A 22,922-nucleotide genomic window follows, 5' to 3' on the forward strand; every position below is an offset into this window, starting at 1 on the left:
ATTGGCTCAGAAAATTCCTTATTCCCTCTGCCCAGTAGAGTGTGTGTTGTCACCAACTTTTGGAGCCTGTCCCTGGGGTCTTCATGTCTGTGGCAGGATTCCTGGGAATGAGTTCAAGTCCTGGTGGAGCTGGATTGAGTTTCCAGAGCCAAAATTGTCTCCATTTCTGTGAAGAAAGAAAACTCAAAGGACTGATTGGGCTGATAAGCCAGGCTGGAAAATGGGGACTTGAGCAGTTATGTATGTCCTTCAATGACTGGCAGGAGGGTGTAAGGGGCCAAGGAGGCACAAATGCCTTTAAGTGAGGGCATGGAAAGTCATCCTAAGCAAAAAGAACAAAGCCAGAAGCATCACATTATCTAATTTCAGACTATACATAAGTCTGTAATAACTAAAACAGCATGGTACTGGTACAAAAACAGGCACACAAACCAATGGAACAGAATAGAGAACCCAGAAATAATGCCACACATCTATAGCCATCTGATGTTCCACAAAGTTACCAGAAACAATGAGGAAAGTACTGTCTGTTTAATAAATGGTGCTGGGATAGCTGGTTAGCCGTATGCAGAAGAATGAAACTGGACCCTTACCTTTTACCATCTTCAAAAATTAACTCATCATGGACTAAATATTTAAATGTAAGACCTCAAACAATCCTGGAAGAAAACCTAGGAAACATCATTCTGGACATTGGCCTTGGAAAAGAATTTATGGCTAAGTCCTCAAAAGCAGTCAAAACAAAAACAAAAATTGGCAAGTGACACCTAATTAAAGAGCTTCTGGTCAGGCGCGGTGGCTCACGCCTGTAATCAACACTTTGGGAGGCCGAGGCAGACGAATCACAAGGTCAGGAGATCGAGACCATCCCGGCTAACACAGTGAAACCCCGTCTCTACTAAAAATACAAAAAATTAGCTGGGCGTGGTGGTGGGTGCCTGTAGTCCCAGCTACTCAGGAGGCTGAGGTAGGAGAATGGCGTGAACCCGGGAGGCAGAGCTTGCAGTGAGCCGAGATCGTGTCACTGCACTCCAGCCTGGGCAACAGAGCCAGACTCTGTCTCAAAAACAAACAAAAAGAGCTTCTGCACAGCTAAAGAAATTATCCACAGAGTAAACAGACAACCTATGGAATGGGATAAAATATTTGCAAACTCAGGCCGGGCGCGGTGGCTCAAGCCTATAATCGCAGCACTTTGGGAGGCCGAGATGGGCGGATCACGAAGTCAGGAGATCGAGACCATCCTGGCTAACACGGTGAAAACCCGGCTCTACTAAAAAAAAAAATACAAAAAACTAGCCGGGCAAGGTGGCGGGCGCCTGTAGTCCCAGCTATTCGGGAGGCTGAGGCAGGAGAATGGCGTAAATCCGGGAGGCGGAGCTTGCAGTGAGCTGAGATCCAGACACTGCACTCCAGCCTGGGCGACGACAGAGCAAGACTCCGTCTCAAAAAAAAAAAAAAAAAAAAAAAAAAAAAAAAAAAATATATATATATATATATAGTTTTGCAAACTCTGTTTCCAACAAAGGTCTAGTATCTAGAATCTATAAGGAACTTAAACTAGTCAACAAGCAAAAAACAGATAACCCAATTACAAAGTGGACCAAAGACAGGAAGAGACATTTCTCAAGGAAGACATACAAGTGGCCAGCAAACATGAGAAAAAGCTCAACATTGCTTATCACCAGAAAAGTGCAAATTAAAACTACCATGAGATGCCATCTCACACCAATGGCAGTTATTTATGAAGTCAAGTGCCTCACGCCTGTAATCCTAGCATTTTTTGGAGACTGAGCTGGGAGGATCTTTTGAGGCCAAGAGTTCAAGACCAGCCTAGGAAACGCATAGCAAGACCCTGTCTCAACAGAAAGTAAAAAAAACATTAGCCAGGCATGGTGGCATGTTCTTATAATCCAGCTACTTAGGAGGCTGTGGCAGGGGATCCCTTGAGCCCAGGAGTTTGAGGCTGAAGAGAGCTATATGACTGTGCCACTGTGCCCCAGCCTGAGCAACGGAGTAAGACCCTGTCTTTAAAAAAAAAAAAAAAAATGAAAAGCCAGGCCGGGCATGATGGCTTACGCCTGTAATCTCAGCACTTTGGGAGACCAAGGCGGGTGGATCACCTGAGGCCAGGAGTTCGAGACCAGCCTGGCCAACATGGCAAAACCCCGTCTCTACTAAAAATACAAAATTAGCCAGGCGTGGTGGTGCGTGCCTGTACTCCCACCTACTCCAGAGGCTGAGGCAGAAGAATTGCTTGAACCCGGGAGGCAGAGGTTGCAGTGAGCCGAGATTGTGCCACTGCACTCCAGCCTGGGCAACAAGGTAGAAACTCCGTCTCAAAAAAAAAAAAAAAAAGTAAATGCTAAAAAACAACAGATGCTAGAGAGGCTTTGGAGAAAAGCGAATGCTTATACACTGTTGGTGTGAATGTAAGTTAGTCTGGCCACTGTGGAAAGCTGTTTGGAGATTTCTCAAAGAACTTAGAACTACCATTCCACCCAGCAATTCTGTACTAGGTATATACCTGAAAGAAAACAAATCATTCTGTCAAAAAGACATAGGCACTTTTATGTTCATTGCAGCACTATCTTTTCACAATAGCAAAGACATGGAATCAACCTATGTGCCCATTAATGTTAGATTAGATAAACAAAATGTGGTATATATTCACCATGAAATACGACACAGCCATAAAAAAGAATGAAATCATGTCTTCTGCAACAACGTAGATGCGGCTGGAGGCCATTATCCTAAACAAATTAACACAGGAACAGAAAACTAAATACTGCATATTATTCTTACAGGTGGGAGCTAAACATTGGGTATTCATGGACATAAATATGGCAACCGTAGATGCTGGAGACTACTAGAGGGGTCAGGCCCAGGGTTGAAATACGTACCATGCTTAGTACCTGGGTGACAGGATCAGTTGTACTCTATACCTCAGCATCACACAGTATATCCAGGTAACCAACCTGCATATATACCCCTGGATCTAAAATAAAAGTAGAAATTCTAAAAAAGTTAAATCTAAAATAATAAAACATAGTACCATGTTGCATCATGGGGGAGAAAAAAAGTGAGGGCATGGGCTGGTCCAGCTCTTTCTGGTAGAATGTGTCAGATTGTTTGGTACTTTTAAAAACTTTCTGCTACTTTGTCTTTTGGGTGGTGTTTGTTTGTTCGAGACAGGGTCTCACTCTGTCACCCAGGCTGGAGTGCAATGGCACTGTTTCGGCTCACTGCAACCATTGCCTCCCAGGCTCAAGTGATTCTCCTGCTTCAGCCTCCCAAATAGTTGGGATTACAGGTGCCTGCTACCACACCCAGCTACTTTTTGTATTTTTTAGTAGAGACGGGGTTTCACCATGTTGGCCAGGCTGGTCTTGAACTCCTGACCTCAGTTGGTCCACCTGCCTCGGCCTCCCAAAGTGCTGTAATTACAAGTGTGATCCACCACACCTGGCCTCCTGCTACTTTGAAGTTAGACTCTCGTTGCCTGAAGTGACTGGCCCTTCCATCTAGCTCCAGAAGTTCTATGCTTATCTTTCTCAATGGACCTAATACTCATTAATGGACCTTGATTTTAAAAACTAGCCAGAGGTGACCCATGGGCCTAAGAGACGTGTGCCCTTGTCTAGGACCCAAGTCACTGGGCCACACTGACGTGCACTTGCTCTCCAGCTGTACCCCCGTTTCACAGGGGTCAGAGTCTTGCTCTGTTACCCAGGCTGGAGTGCAATGGCTCGATCTCAGCTCACTGCAACCTCCGCCTCCCAGGTTCATTTCCTTCCTCCGTCTCCACCCAAGATGGCTCCTTCCTGAAGAAAACCAGGCCATTTCAGTATGCCTACCCTCACTGAGATGAGGGGACAAGACACGAGGCTGAGAATATGTGAGAAGGAGAGAACAGGTCTCTGCCTGAGGGATGGAGTCTGAGTTAGGGTGAGCTGGGACTTTTCTGCATACAAATGGAAGTTTAAATTGAGACTATGCTGAAGGGGAGTGCAAATCAAACAGCTAAGGAGAGTGCTTGAGTATTTCACAAAGTCTTCAAAGCGCTGCTTCCCTAAATATTAAAATATTTTGCTATAAAAAGATGGGGCTGGGAACCATTTGATAAAGTAAGATTTGGTCACACCAGTTAAAGGAACAGCTGGTAAACGCTTCTCCTGACTTCAGGTGATCCACCTGCCTTGGCCTCTCAAGGTGCTGGTAAACATTTCTCAAAACCATTTGACCACAGAGTTAAGGAGCATTCTTTCATACAGCATCTCTTTCTTTCATAGAGCATCTTCCCAAAATATGGAATGTATTTTTGGAAAAACTAGATTAGTGTCATTACAAAAATTACAAAGAATGAAAACTTTTTTTTTTTTTTTTTTTTTTTGAGTCAGAGTCTTGCTCTGTCACCCAGGCTGGAGTGCAACGGCTCGATCTCGGCTCACTGCAACCTCTGCCTCCCAGGTTCAAGGGATTCTCTCCTGCCTCAGCCTCCCAAGTAGCCGGGATTACAGGCATGTGCCACCATACCTGGCTAATTTTTGTATTTTTAGTAGAGGTGGGGTTTCGCCATGTTGGCCAAGCTGGTCTTGAACTCCTGAGCCCAGATGATCCACCCACCTCAACTTCCCAAAGTGTTGAGATTACAGGCCTGAGCCACCATGCCCAGCCAAGAAAAGAACCCTTGAAAAGAGAATTCAGAAGAAGAGGGAAACTGTATTAAGGATCTGAGTTGAGAGTTTTGCCTTATTTTTCCATTTACTTACTAGAACTTAGGAGTATGTTGGGCTCTGAAAGGAGATGTAGGAGGGAACCTTTCAATAAATATTGATCCATACTTGCAATGAAATAAGTACCAGAGACAAACTGTCCCCCACCCTTGCTTGGGAGCCTCGTAGAAGCTGTGACCCATCCATCCACCTGCTGCATGGCTCAGCTCGGTGTTGTGGTTTTGAATCTGAATGGTTTAGGAAGGGCATGTTGGCTCCAGACTCCGCGTCTCCTGTTGATTTTGTCTAACCTGCTTCTCTGATTCATTTAATTTTCTGCACCCTGTCAGCATTTATGCTTGCAGCCCATAGAGTGAAAGCAATCACGGTAATAGTAAATGCAGTATAACCTTCTAAGAACCCATGTCACGATGCGTGCTGCAGATCATTCTTTGTGGGAGGACTGTCTTGCGCACCATCGCATGTTTAGCTGCATCTCTGGCCTCTACCACTAGATGCCAGCAGCAATGCCCCACCCATCCTAGTTATGACAGCTTAAAATATCTGCAGACAGTGCTAAATGTCTCCTGTGGGGCAACACCTTCCCCAGTTGAGAACCACTGGCATATGTGAAAGCACAGATACATGAAAAAGAGCAGTGGAAGGCCGGGCGCGGTGACTCACGCCCGTAATCCCAGCACTTTGGGAGGCCGAGGCGGGTGGATCACCTGAGGGTCAGGAGTTTGAGACCAGCCTGGCCAACATGGTGAAATCCCATCTCTACAGAAAATACAGAAAAATTAGCCAGGTATGGTGCCGGACATCTGTAATCCCAGCTACTCGGGAGGCTGAGGCCGAAGAATTGCTAGGAGGTTGCAGTGAGCCGAGATCTCGCCACTGCACTCCAGCCTGGGCAACAAGAGTGAAACTCCATCTCAAGAAGAAAAAAAGAGCAGCGACTAGCATGACTATCCATGGGTTTCATGATGCGGGCATTGATATGGTTTGCATGTTTGCCCCCTCCAAGTCTCCTGTGGAAATGTGATTTCCAACACTGGGGGCTGGGGCCTGGTAGGAGGTGACTGGATCATGGGGGAGGATCCCCCATGAATGGCTGAGCACCATCCCCTTGGTGATAAGTGATAAGTGAGTTCTTGCTCAGTTAATGCGAGATGAGGTTGTTCAAAGGTCTGGGACCTCTCCCCTCTAGTTCTCGCGCCATGTGAAGTGCCTGCTTTGGCTCCCATTTTGCCTGCTGCCACGAGTAAAAGCATCCTGAGGCCTCTCCAGAAGCCAGGCAGGTGTGGGCACTACACTTCCTGTATAGCCTGCAGAACCGTGTGCCACTTAAACCACTTTTCTTTGTACATTACCCAGTCTCAGGTATTTTATAGTGGCACAAAAGCCTGAATAACATAGGCATAGATCAAGAATGGTCTCAAATACCACATCAAGGTGTTTAGGTTTTACCCTTGGACAATGAGAAATTGAGTATTTCAAGCAGATGTTACCTATTTGCCACTGGATACCTCTGTGCAGGATATACTGGAGGGGTAGACAACTGAGGAGGTGAGAGTAGTCTAGAGTCGAGGCCCTAAAGTGTGACTCAGTACAGCAGAGGGGGACCTCAAACTTGGCATGCCCTAAAAAAACCCACTATGCAGCCAGGCACGGTGGCTCAGGCTTGTAATCCCAGTACTTTGGGAGGCCAAGGCTAGTGGATCACTTGAGGTCAGGAGTAGAGTTGACAGGACCTACCGGCAAAGGATGGAGGGGAGAGAGGAGCCAAGGGCGACTCAGTTGTGCTACAGTGACGGGGAATTGGCATAAGTTGGAAGAGGAGATACAGGAGGAGGAACCTGTCTGAGGGAGAGCATAGTGGCATTGTTGGTTTGAGACAGGGTCTCACTCTTTTGCCCACGATGGGGTATAGTGGCGCAATCTCAGCTCACCGCAGCCTCTGCCTCCCAGGTTCAAGCAATTCTCCTGTCTCTCAGCCTCCTGAGTAGCTGCGATTACAGGTGTGTACCAGTATGCCTGGCTAATTTTCGTATTTTTAGTAGACATGAGGTTTCACCATGTTGGCTAGGATGGTATCAAACTCCTGACATCGTGATCCACCTGCCTCAGCCTCTTGAGTAGCTGGGATGACAGGCGTACACCACTGTGCCTGGCTAATTTTTGTATTTTTAGTAGAAATCGCATTTCACCGTGTTGGCCAGGATGGTTTCGAACTCCTGACATCAAGTGATCCACCTGCCTCAGCCTCTTGAGTAGCTGGGATGACAGGCGTACACCACTAGGCCTGGCTAATTTTTGTATTTTTAGTAGAAATCGCATTTCACCGTGTTGGCCAGACTGGTTTTGAACTCCTGACATCAAGTGATCCACCTGCCTTGGCCTCCCAAAGTACTGGGATTATAGGCGTGAGCCGCTGCGCCTGGCTGCATCGTGGGTTTTTTAGGGCAGGCTGAGTTTGAGGTCCCTGCAGGACACCCAGCTGCAGCTGGGCAGGAGGTCAGGGTCTGAGCTCAGAAGAGAGATGGAGATTGAGGAGCTGGTGGCTCTTACTTGGTTGCTGTAGCTATGGAAGTAGAGGGGATAATCCAGGTGACAGGAGGGAGGAACAAAGGAAGAAGCTGGTGCCCCTCCAAGGCCCACCCTGGCCTGGCGGAAGGAAGGAGACTGAAAAGAGGGGGCCAGAGAGCTGGAGGCAGCTCTGTCCACCCGAGGCTTATGGCTAATGGAACAGATTTGACAGCTGAGAAACAGATCTGTATACGATGAAGGCCCCAGAGCATGACGGTCAGTGTATGCTGCCAGCGTTGTGTGAGTTGAGGGTGTGTGAACTCCAGGAGGGCTGGATGGGAGGGGAGGGGTGGGCCACAGCCACATGGAGCATTCTTGGGTGTGATTCTGAACCCTCTCCATTGATGGCAGAAGTTAGAAGGGAACTGCTTCTCCAAATTTGCAGGCCCAGGTCCTTCCCACTTGCACAATCGGCAGGGTGTTCCCCATCAGCAGATATTATCATCTCCCATCAAGGGGCAGGAAAACAAACCTTGTTTGCTTTCATAACTTTCTGTGTGTGATTTTTGACTGGGGGATGGGAAAAGGGGAGAAGGAAATATTAGTGCTTCCTGTTGTCTTCAAGACCATTTATGAATTGCATTTTACGGTCTTTTCATTTTGTGACATCAAGCATATAAAGCATGATAGCCATAGAACTGGCCAGTGGAAAAATGTAAAGAAAACCCAACCGGGTGCAGTGGCTCATGCTTGTAATCCTAGTACTTTGGGAGGCCGAGGCAGGCAGATCACCTGAGGTCAGGAGTTTGAGACCAGCCTGGCCAACATGGTGAAACTCCATCTCTACTAAAAATACAAAAATTAGCTGGACATGGTGGTGTGTGCCTGTAATCCCAGCTACCCGGGAGACTGAGGCAGGAGAATCACTGGAACCCAGGAGGCGGAGGCTGTAGTGAGCCAAGTTTGTGCCACTGCACTCCAGCCTGCCTGGGCGACAGAGCGAGACTGTCTCAAAAAAAAAAGAAAAGAAAGAAAGAGAAAATCCAGGCTCCATTGACTTCACACACTTAATATAAAAGTTTCCATTTTAATAATTTTAAATATATAGTTTTGTGGCATTAAGTACATTCACACTGTTGTGTAACCATCACCACTATCCATCTCCAGAAGGCTTTTACTCTTGCAAAACTGAAACTCTGGATCCATTAAGCAGTAACTTCCCATTCTTCCTCTCCCTAGCCCCTGGCAACCACCATTCTACTTTCTGTCTCTGTGAATTTTACTATTCTGAGTGCCTCATATGATTAAAATCATACAGGGTTTGTCCTTTTATAACTGGCTTATTTCACTTAGCATGGTGTCTTTTTTTTTTTTTTTTTTTTTAAAGACAGAGTTTTCACTCTTGTTGCCCAGGCTGGAGTGCTATGGCGCAATCTCGGCTCATTGCAACCTCTGCCTCCTGGGTTCAAGCGAGTCTCATGCCTCATCCTCCCGAGTAGCTGGGATTACAGGTGTGTGCCACCACGCCTGGCTAATGTTTGCATTTTTAGTAGAGACGGGGTTTCACCATGTTGGCCAGGCTGGTCTCTAACTCCCGACCTCAAGTGATCCACCTGCCTTGGTCTCCCAAAGTGCTGGGACTACAGGCATGAGCCACTGCACCCGGCCAGCATAGTGTCTTTTCAAAACTCATCCAAGTAGTAGCATGTGTCAGAATTTCCTTCCTTTTTATGGCTGAATAGTATTCCATTGTACATATGTTTCACGTTTTCTGTATCCATCCATCAGTGGATGGTTAGATTGCTTCCACCTTTTGGTTACTGTGTGAAATATCGGGGGTGGGAATATCCATTTGTGTGTCTGCTTTCGGTTCTTGGGTTTATACCTGGGGTGTCCCTTGGCTTTCGCTGTATGATTGACTCCTGCTGGGTACCTCTGGGACTGCTCTCTTTGTTACCTTTCTGTTCTAGCTTCTGGGAGAATCTTAGGTGTGTCCCTAGGCTGGGTTTTGTGACCAGCTGGAGAGCCATTACTGAGCCCCTGCCTGCAAAGATCCACACCTTGTCCACTGGCACCATCCTAGAGTTTGAATCAGGAAGATTGACGTTCTAACCTCAGTACTTCCACTAATGTGCCCTGTGATGTTGCAAAGCTTGCTCATCTTCCTGTGGGCCTCTGTTTCCGCATGAACACAATGAGAAAGTAGAACTCAGTGATCTTCGGGGTCCCTCCCAGGTGATGGACAGTGAATGCACAGTGGTCTCCTAAGCCCGGTGACCAAGGAACCAAGGTGGGCACGAAGAAGGCAGAGCCCCAGATGCCTGCCATGGATAATGCGTTTCAGCTTCCCGGAAACCTGGGGCGGTTAGATGGCTTGTGTACTTGCTGAATTCTGGCACATGCTACCTGGCTTGTTTTGTGAGTAAATGTAGCAGTAATTCCCCTTAAAGCAAAACTATATGTTATATATTATCCACCCTTTGTTGAGAGAATGGGACAAAGAGAGGCGGGATAACTGGTTTTACCATAGATTTTTGGCAGATGTCACCAACTAATACTGTCAAAAATATTTTATAGGCAAATTTTACCTGTTGTGGGGACTGCAGTTTGGTCACAGGCCAAGGCAATTTTAATCTTTTTCCCTCAAAGAAAAAAAAACTAAAGTGCAGACTTCCTTCTCCTTAGCTTGAACTGTGAGCAGGAGTCCACGCTTTCCTTAACTAGGAAGGTGAGTTCCAGGAAGTTACCACATGATCAACTTTCAGGCCTCTCCAGTGCACATAAAAATTGTGGACCTGCCTGGGGCTCCCTGCTGGTGTTTGGAGAGTAGGAACTAATCCTCCCATTAGTTCTTTCTCTGCCCCACCAGGGAACCATCACATCTACCAATGACTTTGTGCCTTCTTTATCTCATCTGTAAAAGGCGGATCCTGTTTTTGTTTTCAAGAATGTGTTAGGGTATTGGGATGACTAGGACCCGTTTGGAGCACATGTGAAAATGTATAGCATTTTCTTTCTAGGAGACACTTTAACCATCTAATTAAAAAAAAAAAAAAAAAAAAAAAAGACTTAAGTCCAGATACTAGACCATCAGTTTTTTAATATGTGGAAAATTTAGAAGCAATTTTCAAAAATTTCTCACTGTGACTGGAACTAGGTTATGACAATACAAGGCTCCTAGGGGAAAAATTTATACTGGATAAAACTCGAAAATAGATGAGTATACTAAAAAACACCAAAAATCTGACCGGGGTGGTGACTCACACCTGTAATCCCAGCACTTTGGGAGGCCAAGGTGGGCGGATGACTTGAGACCAGGAGTTTGAGACCAGCCCGACCAACATGGTGAAACCCCATCTCTACAAAAAATAGAAAAATTAGCCAGGCATGGTGGCCGGCGGCTATAATTCCAGCTACTCAGGAGGCTGAGGCAGGAGGATCGCTTGAACCCGGAAGATGGAGGTTGCAGTGAGCTGAGATTACTCCACTGCACTCCTGCCTGCGCAACAGAGCCAGACCCTGTCTCAAAGAAAAAAAAAAAAAAAAAAAGGCCGGGCGCGGTGGCTCAAGCCTGTAATCCCAGCACTTTGGGAGGCCGAGACGGGCGGATCACGAGGTCAGGAGATCGAGACCATCCTGGCTAACACGGTGAAACCCCGTCTCTACTAAAAAATACAAAAAAAACTAGCTGGGCGAGGTGGCGGGCGCCTGTAGTCCCAGCTACTCGGGAGGCTGAGGCAGGAGAATGGCGTAAACCCGGGAGGCGGAGCTTGCAGTGAGCTGAGATCCGGCCACTGCATTCCAGCCTGGGCGACAGAGAGAGACTCCGTCTCCAGAAAAAAAAAAAAAAAAAAGAATGGCTGCAAGAAGTAAACAGAGGATGTTTGCTCCTATTTTGTTCCTTACAAGTATAGCTAACAAAGAACCTTGTGAGTATTGGAATAACAAAATGTCGTTCCCATTTAAGTTGCGTGTGTAAGTTTTTAGACCTGCACCACAGGTTTTTAGAATCTTTGGCTGTTGGATCATGAAAGACCCCTTTTGCTTCAGCTGTAAAACAAGGCAAGTTTTACACATAATAGAAACCACTATATATGTGTGTTGGTTTAGGGAAGCCTATTTTTTAACATTCTGTTTCCTGATAAAACCTTAGAAGAATCATACTGTGTTTAAAAGTTGCGGATGTTCTCAGCAGCTCAAGGGCTGACTGACAATTTCTGGTTTTGCTGGTACTTGTCTACAACGGAAGTTGGAAGCTTAGTTGGAGTAGAAAAGTTGTAAATTTGGTGCCTTCGTGACAAATGGCTTTTATTTCCCAATAGATTTCTTTATAAAATAATTTAAACTCTTGATTTTTGTTTGCATTTGAATGCAATTTTTAAAAAAAATTTTTTTAAAAAAATTTGGGCCTGTAATCCCAGCACTTTGGGAGGCCGAGATGGGCGGATCACGAGGTCAGGAGCTCAAGACCAGCCTGGCTAACATGGTGAAACCCCGTCTCTACTAAAAAAAATACAAAAAACTAGCCGGGCGAGGTGGTGGGCACCTGTAGTCCCAGCTACACGGGAGGCTGAGGCAGGAGAATGGCGTAGACCTGGGAGGCGGAGCTTGCAGTGAGCTGAGATCCGGCCACTGCACTCCAGCCTGGGCGACAGAGCGAGACTCTGTCTCAAAAAAAAAAAAAAAAATCTGGCCCTTTAATAAGTGCAAGACGTTAAATTTATTGTGAAATATTAGGTCACTGGGTGGAAAGTTTCTTCCCTGATCATCCTAGCTTCACATTTTTAGTTATGTGAAGTACACATATTGATAATATTTTGGTTTTCTCCTGCCCGAAATCTTCAGTCCACCTCCATGACAGTCTGTAGAATGAAGCAGCTGTGGTCCGTGGCCAGGTGTGCGTTCTTTGCTGATGGAAGAGCTGATCTGCAGATACCTGCAGGAGGAAGCCATGCATGACGTCTGCTGGGATATGATTTCCCCCCATGCTCCTGGAAAATTAGAATCGTTTATAGCAGCCTGGTTCCAATACACTGGCAGGACAAGGATTGGCTCGTTCTCTTACAAACACAGTGTGGCTGGATGCACTCATAAATGAAAAATGATCTGAGTGCTGTGGGTGGGTGGGGCTCCGGAGCTCAGGAGGTGAAGCCGGGAGGAGAGAGAGAGAATCTGCTCCTCAGCTCCACAGAGCATGGGGAGCTGGCAGGAAGTTGGAGCACGCATGGCGCAGCTTGTGTTTTTGTTGATAGTTAATAACCCAGGACTTTAAAGACCTGAATGGAGAAGGGAAATGAAGCACAACCAACTTTGGAGTCTGTCCCATTCCAGAGGCTGCTGAAGCATAGCAGACCACGCTCACCTGACCAGCTCATAAAGCAGGTAGGAGGGGAGACCTGAGCGGTGAAGAGAATCACATTTTCTCTCTGAACACAACTTACAGGTCCTCCAAAGGTTTTATTATTTTTTAATTACACGAGAGACGAGCAGGTAATAGTAACATAAAAGACTCAGCTTGAATTATGTTGATATCTGCCCAAGCAAGAGTTTTCTCAGTTACTAGTTTGATGACCAAATGACAGTTTTATTCTGAGAGTTGCTTTAAGAAAAAAAAAAAAAACAAAAGCATGCAGCATTGAAGCTAAAACTCATTTAAAAATTGGCAGATGATAAATGAACTGCAGACACTCTGTTTTAGAACAAATACTTTGAAGGGAGTCAACCAGAAACTGATTTTCAGGCTTGACTGTGGCTATATTTTCATATTTCAGAGCCAACGAGGTGCTCACTAATTTTTGCTGGCTTTTGTAAGAAAGGAGGTGGATGTATAACAGCTGTGAAATACCCAGAAATTGACTGGGATCCAGAGTGAAGCCCGAATGCACTAATGTTTTCTCCATTAAGGCAGGCTGCCTCTGCTCGGCTTCTAAGTCAAGGCATTGGAAAGCAGTGTGAAAGTGAAGTGTGAATCCTGAATATTTGTCATGGAGTGGGGGGAGTGCAGAGGGTTGGAAACTGTCACAGTGACGTTTCACACTCAGAAGTAGAAAATAAATGGGGAGGACCATGGGTGGCAGCCACATGCAAGGATAATTTTAAAACGGATTTTTGATTCCCATGATTGTAGCCGAGTCTCAGGGTGTTCTTTCCGTTGTCAAGGTTTGGGGCTTGTGATAAGAGAATTAGAACAGAATGAAGATCCTCTCCAGCCCCAGGTTCTGAATCGTTTCTAGGCTTTGCTTCTCCTGGGCACTGGGATGATCTGATGTGTTTTCCCCCACGAATGAAGTGGCCAGAGTGTTGGGGGATTGGGCTAAGTAGGTTGGATAGAAATGGCGCGTGTGGTCAGCCTGAGAAGAACGTCAGAGGTAGGTAGAGAACTTTGTTTCGGCGGAATAGCCCAGCCTGAATCCTGGAACTCTTTTGCATTAAGGTTTGGAGAACCTCAACAGCTTCAGCCCCGTAGCCACAGGGGTGTGTCTGAAAAGGCAAAAGTGGGAGCTGCTTGGGTTGCTACTTACTGCCTGGCTGGCATCCTCATGCTGTGGTCATCCTCATGCCATGGTGGCCACGTTTTGTGGCTTTGCATTTTAGTCCTGGAGGGCTGGGGGGTGGCTGTGTTGAGTCAAGCAAGCCCACACATCATTGCTAGTCTCCTTCTCCGTGTGATTTCTCAGCATTACACAGCTAGCCTTCTATGGGAGGAGGAACAGCACCTCCTGTAGTCTTTTAGGAAACTTTTTCACCCCATATTCCTACCATCCCCACCCCAATTCTTGCCCTTTCTTGCCTACTGTCCACCTATTGTGTGTGTCCCCTTTGTCTCCCACCCTTCAGACTGATCTGTCCCAGGTGCTATCTGCAGTGACTTAAGCTGAGTTGGGGACAGGCTCCTTCCCAGGGTTCCTGCTGGAAGCGGTGTTCAGCAAGCTATGGCCCTTAGGCAACTCCAGCCTGCCCTAGCCTGTTTTCATATGGCCTGGGAGCTAAGAATGTGTCTTATGTTTTAAAGAGTTGAAGAAACAAAGAATATAGGACAGAGATAGTGACCCACAAAGCCTATCTGAAGTTTAGAAAAAGACATTTGCTGGTTTGCTGGTCAGACTGTTGATTTTTTTTCCCCCTCTTAGAGACAGAGTTTCACCATGTTGGCCAGGTTGGTGTCAAACTTAAGACCTCAAGTGATCCACCCACCTCAGCCTCCCAAAGCACTAGGATTACAGGCATGAGCCACTGCTCCCAGCACCCCACCTTGACCTGTTGATTTTTTAATATCATTGGTGAATACTGTGATTAGCGGGTTGATGCAGCAAATTAAGTCCTCAGCAATTTGAACGGGCTCTTGTTTGGGAAACTGATTTTAGTTTCTTAGTCTGTATTAAATGCTATCGCCTCCAAATGGGTAAATTCAGGATTTAGGAAGTTGAAGCTCTTCTGCAGGGTCCTAACAATAGTAAAGAAATACTAGATGAATTGTGTGCCTGTGGTTGGATTTTCACCTTCTTTCCTGGTTTATGAACCCGCTGGAGAAGACAACTACGAGGCCAGCCATGTATTGACTGTGCGCCCTACTGGAAGAACCCAGTGGGAACCAAAACTCGGCTAACACATACAAGTCATTCACTTCTTTCTCTTTTGCGTACTGAATGCTGGCTAGACTTCCACAATCTGAGAGTGTTTGGTGTTGCCACTTTGAAAAAAAAGATGTTTTTTGTAATTAAAAAAGACAGCTGAATACCATGTTTTCTCATATTTAGAACAATGTTTCTTTATTGCACTCTAAGAAAGCTTACTGTAGGCCCTCCAACCTTACCCCTGAACACGCAGTTCTCCTCTACCCAGCACGGTATTTCATTGTTAACGTCATTTCTAATAAAGGAAGAGGAAAATCTGGTGACCTTGTTCATGTTTAACTTGTGTTGAAACTTCAGGCCTCAATATGGAGCCATCTTGTGTAAGTAGCTTTTTGTCCATTGCAGAAACACAGGAAAGCATCTCACAGGAGATTGTCGTTTACTACCAGGACATTTCAACCATCTCTCCTCCTGTATCTGGAAATTGGATGTTGTCAGTAGAGAAGAATGGGGGTGGGGCCCAGTTTGACAAAACAAGTGAGGAAGGATGAAAATATGAGAAGTATGGCGCCCCGCAGGAGGTAGGGCCTGGAAAACAAGATGGCACCTGTACGCTTGATGAGCCAGGCTGTCAGAGCTGGGAGGGGTGGGTCCTTTAGTCTGCCATGGGAGCTGGGCAGCACTTCTGTATTTAGAAAAGGGGTTGGCCCCGAATTTAGAGATTAAGCAACCTGCTGTTCCTGTATGCACTGGAATTTCAGACAGAGTCAGAAACCTGATTTGCGTAACTGCTGAAACTCAACTGGAAACCAACCAGACTGAGGTCTGGACTCCCTAGGCCAAGGGGCAGTCAGGAATCAGCACGTGAGAGAATGTATTAGGCTTGCCGAAGAGGGAGTGGTGCTGTGTGGCCAGATGCAGTGAGGCGGGCTGTGGGGTGAAGGGTCAGCTTTGGGTTCCCAGAAGGCTCGGGCTGGAGGGTGAGTAACCTCTTTGTCTGCATGGGTAGGCAGCGTGTGTCAGACTTCGAAAACTTACCTGGTACCACACGGTAGCCCGTGGCACCTTTTTGCTTCTGAGCCATGCAACCAAGCTGGCTCCTAAAGAGGCAGAAACCACTGACGTCTAATCACTTTGGCGTGCAAGCCATGAGCAGCCCTTAACAAGCCAACTCATCTGTACAGTGTTGTGAGGGCTGAGTGTCCAGCCCAAAGCTGGAGCATCTGTCATCTCCCTTTGGCTATGGAAACAGGGCTGGAATCTGACATCTATTTATCTTTTTTTTCCTGATGGTGAATAGGATCAAAGACCAAGCCAGACGTCTGCATATATGCGTAAAGCGTGTAAACTTGAGAGGAACAGCCAGGCAAAATAGAAGTTATGATTCTGAATTCAAGAAAACTTGTGACCGTGTCTATAAAAGGGAATCAATAACTTCGTGGCTCAGTGGCCAGCAGGGGATCCCTTTCTGTGGCTTTGTGTTTACATACAAGCTGTGCCCCTCTGAAGAGCTTTTGTAGGTGATACAGTCTCTCACTTCCAAATGCGAGTTCTATACGTTACCTGCGGTGGGCACTGGGGGTGGAGGACAAGGTCCCTCATGCCATGGAGATCCCAACTGGAGCCCTGCCTTTCCTTGGTGACCGGGGAACAAGATAGCAACATTCTCCCTCCATGGACATGGCAACTGTTCCTTGTAGCAGAGCATGCCCCATTGTGACTTCTTCTGTTGTCTTTGCTGTCCATTGTGGGCCCATCTGCCCAGATTGCCTTTGTTAAGTGCAGGTGTGCCTCACTGGATAGCCACACTGTAACTCCCCAGATGACCTCAGCAGGGCACGTCATCAGCCCTGCACCACGAGGTCCCTACACCATGAGTCAGGCCATGACAGTGGTTGACTTGGGACTCTAGATCTGCCTTCCCTTTCTTTCAGGATCTCTTCCTGCAGAATCAACCCAACTATATTTGACATGCAGCAGAGGAACTCCGTCCTTAAAGGGACCAAAAGTGACTCATTTGGTAGAAGAGAAGGATCACCGGATAGTCTGTATTTTTTGTAATTTTGAGGTTTGGAGGCCCTCAGGTAGCCCAAAGCCAAATAACACCCAGACCATCTCTTTGCCTTTCTCATTTCAACACTTCCCAAATTAGAAGATGGAAACCAAGTTGGAAATTGGCAGAGTAAGGTGAATCTGAGGAGGGCGTGAAGTGGCCCTTGAGAATCCGTTTGGTAAAAAGTCTCTATTTCAGTGAGACACCTGAGACCACAGGGGCAGAACATCAGTGCAGATGACTCCCAGTGAAGGGCAGATAAATGTTCTTCTGTTTATGTATTGTGTTTTTCCAAGGCTTGCCCTTTTTAATAAAAACTTAAAATTCTTACAAACTCTCCTCCTCATCCCCGTGCTCTGCCCCCCCCCCAAAAAAAGTGGTTCTGCAGTGAACAATTTAGATTTCCACACAAATCATAACAAAAATGGAAGGACCACAAGCCATGAGGTGAATGGCAGGAGATTCAAGGGTAGCAGAGCTGGTCTTCATTTGAATGGCGTGAATCCCAAAATTCATCATGGTGCTCCTAACGGAATAGCAACCTTTCACTCTTGCCTTCTGCACCAACATTTCTGCCCCTTTGGCAAAAGCGTTCGTATTTTCTCTTGCTGGCCACTTCCACCAGCAAGAGGAGGATCTGCTTCGCCATGAGTTTGCAACACTTTGACTTCAGTTCCCAGACGACTGCCCATGGGGTAGAGGCTTGACTTTTGGCAGTAAACTGCTGGCTTTGGAAAACATCACGGGTATTTTATTGTAACAGATGCAAGACAGTTTTGGCAGGGGAGCAATAAAGACCTGGAGGGGAAACAGAAAATTACATCTAAGTGCTATAGGAAAGAAGGTGGCAAAAAATAAAGGATGCAGTTTGAATTTGTAGAGCTAAGTCCTTTGCACAATCTGTTTTACAGGCTAGAACTTGCTTGACTTCAGTTTATCCCTCAAGTGAGTCAAGGAATGTTAAAAGAGAATGAAATGCTGAAGCTGTGAAATGTATGTACTTGGGGACAACTTGGTGTTTGAGGATGTTACTGGGGTTCCACTGGCCCATCCAAACTTTATGTGATGAAAATCCTGCTGTTTTCATACTGCTGAGACATTAGATGATCTTATACCTGTGTCTAATTAGACATTTATAACAAGTTTGTTAGGGTAGTAGGAATTTAACTTCTCATCTTAAAAGTGAACAGATTCAGCCATTTCAGTGGGAGAAACATCAGTCTTCGCTGTAGTCTTCTGGTGGCTTCATTCATTACATTTGTTGCCCTTGGGATTTCAAAATGGGGATAGAATCTGCTATCAGTTTTAGTATGTGTTTTGTTTTTTAATTATGTGGGTTCTTCATCTACTCCAGAAACAACCTCTGGGTCACTCTAAAACCTAAGCAGTCTTGAAGCCAGGATCTCAAACCTTGTAAGTTAGTCACTATTCTAGGCCAAATCACAGTGAATAATATAGCACTGATTGTTAAGATCGTTTTTAGTCTGATGTGATTTACTATGATAGGCTCTTGTTATCCACAGATTGACTCTGAAATCTGTGAGGTTTCCTCTGCTTTCAACCTATTTTCTTTTTTATTGCTCTATCTTACGTGATTAGCCCTGGAACCAGGATAGGTGGAGAACTAGGTCAAGATGATAATGCAACTGACTAGTCATAGGATGTTCAGACTGCAAGGTTTAGAGATGTATTTTTTAGGTGACCAAACCTAGATAAAGAGAAGCTAAGTGTGAGTGCTATCCTGTGTGTGTGTTTGGGCATGTGTGTGTGTGTCAGGGAGGGAGAAATGTAATTATTTCATGGCACTCACATGGACCTGGAGACACGGCTCTTTTTGAGCAAAACTTTTTTTAAAGAGACAGTTTCACTCTCTTACCCAAGCTGGCATGCAGTGGTTTGATCCTAGGTTGCTGTAACCTTGAACACCTGGGCTCCAGTAATCCTCCCACCTCAGCTTCCCCAAGTACTGAGATTATAGGTGTGAGCCACTGCACCCGGCCAAACAAAACTCTTTATGTAAGACTGTGTCTCAGTTTGTAGGTCTGCCTTCTCTTTTGTAAACATGGTCCAAACACACTCACATGGTTTGTTTTTGTTAGAGAAATGCCTCGTGGTGTCGTAACAACTTTTCTGTGAGAGTTCAGACCAGTGTCAGGTGAACTCCCCAAGGTTGATGTGCTCGGTTCCATTTTGCTTTCATGGCACTTGGGTTGGTGTGAGGAGAAAATAGCCTACAGAACAGTCTAAGATGCTTTGGATGTATAGTTTTGAAATTGAGAGACAAGGCCGGGCATGGTGACTCACGCCTGTAATCCCAGCACTTTGGAAGCCAAAGGCAGGTGGATCTGAGGTCAGGAGTTCGAGACCAGCCTGGCCAACCTGGTGAACTCCTGTCTCTACCAAAAATACCAACATCTGGGCGTGGTGGCACGCGCCTGTAATCCCAGCTACTCCAGAGGCTGAGGCAGGAGAATCTCTTGGACACGGGAGGCAGAGGTTGCAGTGAGTCGAGACTGTGCCACTGCACTCCAGCCTGGGCGACAGAGCGAGACTGTGTCTCAAAAAAAAAAAAAAAAAAAAAAAAAAAATCAAAGACAAATTGATTTTGGCTTTTCCTGAAAATGGATCTTATTTTGAGAACCACAGTTGACACGACTGTGGGAAGTGTTGCTTATTCTTGGCAAGAAAACTACCCTGAAAAGGTGCTTGTGATCCAGGAGACAGAAGCCTGCCCTAGGCACTCTGGCATTGCTGGGGGAACTGTTCAGAACTCAGCATCAGCAGTTTGTATTAAATCCACATTTGTATGGTAGGACCCACCCAGATGAAGAAGGCGCATCCTAAAAAGCGAGATTATTTTAGTTACCCTGTGTAATGGTATTCAGAATGTAACATGGAATGTACATGTGGAATGTAATATTTCTGCTTCAGAAATGTTTAGAACCCAACCTAGAGGGTTTGATCCAAAGGATGTATTAAACACTTGCGTGCTTAGCTATATAGAAGCCACAAGACAAAAAGAAGCCGACGAGGCAAATGCAGTCACTGTCAGAGAAGGAAGTGGTTTGACCAGCTTGTGCTCAAGCTAAATCAGACAAAGAGATAGATATAGGGCACAACACTGTCTTTATTCCTTTTGCACAGGATCTTTAAGCATCTCTCCATCTTAACCTGGATTCTATTAATAGATTTCAGAGGGACTGTGAACCTGGAAGGGAAGAAAACTAGCTCAAATTTAGTATTTCCTTCAATAATGGATGTAGGCAGCAAAGGACAGTAGTATTAGCAGTCCTTATGTCTTTGTCGCCAGCACAAATGATACTCATTATTGGTAGCAGATAAATCCCAATATCATCTACACTCATTACTACTTTGAGACTATGTCAGCTAGTCTGTTTAGCAACTGTGTTACTAGATCTTCAAATTCAGTGTAACAAAGAAGCACATACAGTTTACTACATTACAAATCTTTAAATATTTAGGGTATTGTTTTTCCAGATAATTGAATTTCTTTGTAATCCTATGCATTTCATGCATTTGAAATACAATTTTTGAAACTTTACCAGGTAGCCAGAGAATCTACAGCACAAAATAATGAGAGAAGGAAGAAAAGGAACCCTGTCTTCAGGGCTACCATTTGATATTTACTTAGATCTTCATTTGCCAGGGAAAAAATAAGATGCAGGACAGTGTGGTATGTTCTAGCCTATCCCCAGGTGACTGAGGGATATTGATAAAATGCTGTAGGCCTGGGGTGGGGCCTCAGATCTCTGCTTTTGTAACAAGATCAGAATAGCCAGGCTGTAGCCTACAGCAATTCAGATAAGAACCTCTGTTTTCCAAACTCACTTCCTATAATGTTGATGAATCTTAGTTGTAGGTAGCTTAGTTGTAGTATTGCAACATGTAGTTGTGGGAAGAGACGTTCCAGGAGAGAAAATGTGGGAAAAATCCCAGAAGACAGACTTCACCTGCTTCGAAGTGTATATGTTGCCTCCTTTAGATCCCAGAGTAACTGCCCTGTTGGGATGTTAATTAGGTGGAAGCTCAGGCTTTGGGAGAGGCTGCCAAGGTGGAGGGTGGCGTGGCAGCATGCGCACGTGTGTTCCCAGGTGACTCTCTCATGGTGTGTGTTCCCTGGGAAGCGGCTGCAGCTGCGCCTTGGAGGGGCCACTTCCTGGGCTCATGGCCCGTGTGCACCAGGTGAACTGTGAGCTGAGCCGTGCGCAGCAGCTGCTTGCCTGTAGCCAATTACCTCAGCCCTGCTGGGTACAGAAGAGGGCAGATTACCGTCTGATCCCATACATGTGTGCGGACCAGATGCTCTGCGCTCAGGAGCATTGTGTATATGGCTTTCTTCTTTCCAGAAGGGAGATTTATTAAGTGTGTCATTGGGTGATGCAAGTTGTATATCTTTGTAAGATATTCATAGACGTTTGCAAGTTAGAGAAAGGTCCTTTGGCAGAGTATCAGGGAGTAAACATGTCCCTGTACCTCTGCAGCTCAAGCAGCTCCTTTAATAGCTCCAGAACAGGCCGGGCGCGGTGGCTCAAGCCTGTAATCCCAGCACTTTGGGAGGCCGAGACGGGCGGATCACGAGGTCAGGAGATCGAGACCATCCTGGCTAACACGGTGAAACCCCGTCTCCACTAAAAATACAAAAAAATTAGCCGGGCGTGGTGGCGGCGCCTGTAGTCCCAGCTACTCGGGAGGCTGAGGCAGGAGAATGGCGGGAACCCGGGAGGCGGAGCTTGCAGTGATCCGAGATCGCGCCACTGCACTCCAGCCTGGGCGACAGAGCGAGACTCCGCCTCAAAAAAAAAAAAAAAAAAAAAAAAAAAAAAAAAAAGCTCCAGAACCCCAAGATCTGACCGACTGTCCCCTAATGGTGTGCTTTTGGCCTTGGTCAAACCACTTATGTCACAGGCCAACTGGTGACTTCACAGAGTGGCGCTTATAAACAGAAATCTAATGTTGTGTGTGTTGATCGAAGGTTATCAGCGGCCTGGAAACTGACTCATGCTCATCAAATTCCCAGGAGGCTGGCACTGTGCAGTCCAAAGCCAGGCTATTGATTCCTAGTGAAGGAGGGATTCTTCGAGTGGCCAAAGATGTTATTGCCATCTCTTGTTGGTTTCTGTTATCTCAGTCCTATCTTCTGGGGGAGAGAGGTGGTTGACTATGAGAACATCATATGGAATATGTCTTAAGGGATGTTCTAGAATTCTAGATACAGCGTCCCCGTTCATGTAGAGGGCTGAAGAACCACACCAAAATTCTGTCTTTGGGTTTGCCTTTACTAGATTGCCTTGAGAAACTCTCCTCAACCCTGTTTTTCCCCCTTGTTCTCTTCCTTATGGGAACCCCCCAGGGTGTTCTCCCGCAGGTTTCATAGTTTCAGACTTTGCCTGCCTGAGACCACATCGTCTCCCCTGGATTGGATCCAGGTGCTTCCTGGGTCTCCTCCCCTAGGAAGTGTCATCTTGAAGGAGATGGGCATGAGGATGGGGACAGGTGCACAGCCATGATAGGGTTATCCTTACTCTTTCCAGTATTCCTACTCCTTCTTTTTTCCTCTATTTCTACTCTTGAGGTCAACTTTCTGTAGCCCCAAGAGTGTTCATCTTAGCCTTGAGGAAGCACAGGTGGCACCTCATGACTGGAAGAATTCTCCCGGGCAAACATGCTGTTTTATTTTTATTTCTCTTTTTGAGATGGAGTCTCCCTCTGTCACCCAGGCTGGAGTGCAGTGGCACGATCCCGGCTCACTGCAACCTCCGCCTCTCGGGGTCAAGCGATTTCTCCTGCCTCAACCTCTTGAGTAGCTGGGACTGCAGGCGTGCGCCACCACGCATGGCTAATTCTTGCATTTTTAGTAGAGATGGGGTTTCACCATGTTGGCCAGGCTGGCCTCGAACTCCTGACCTCAAGTGATCTGCCTGCCTCGGCCTCCCAAAGTGCTGGGATCACAGGCGTGAGCCACTGCGCCCAGCCAAACATGCTGTTTTATACCAGTCTCTGCAGGAAGAGTCCCAATTAATTATCTGTGTT

The 22,922-nt window shown here is 46.2% G+C and overlaps 1 protein-coding gene across 13 annotated transcripts in view; it reads left to right on the forward strand.

Annotated features, from left to right (window-relative positions):
• PDZD2 (PDZ domain containing 2) overlaps positions 1-22,922 on the forward strand; it is a 480,351-nt gene that overhangs the window by 290,037 nt on the left and 167,392 nt on the right. For 3 of the 13 annotated variants that reach the window (XM_065546136.1, XM_073993255.1, XM_073993253.1), the window contains exon 1: positions 12,413-12,626. The exons of the other annotated variants lie outside the window; for them this stretch is intronic. The gene's annotated coding sequence lies outside the window, so the exon portion shown is untranslated. Of the gene's footprint in view, positions 1-12,412; positions 12,627-22,922 lie in introns of those variants that run through there. 13 annotated transcript variants of the gene reach the window in all.

This window comes from Macaca fascicularis, chromosome 6 (genome assembly GCF_037993035.2).
Source record: "Macaca fascicularis isolate 582-1 chromosome 6, T2T-MFA8v1.1".
Classification (NCBI taxonomy): domain Eukaryota; kingdom Metazoa; phylum Chordata; class Mammalia; order Primates; family Cercopithecidae; genus Macaca; species Macaca fascicularis.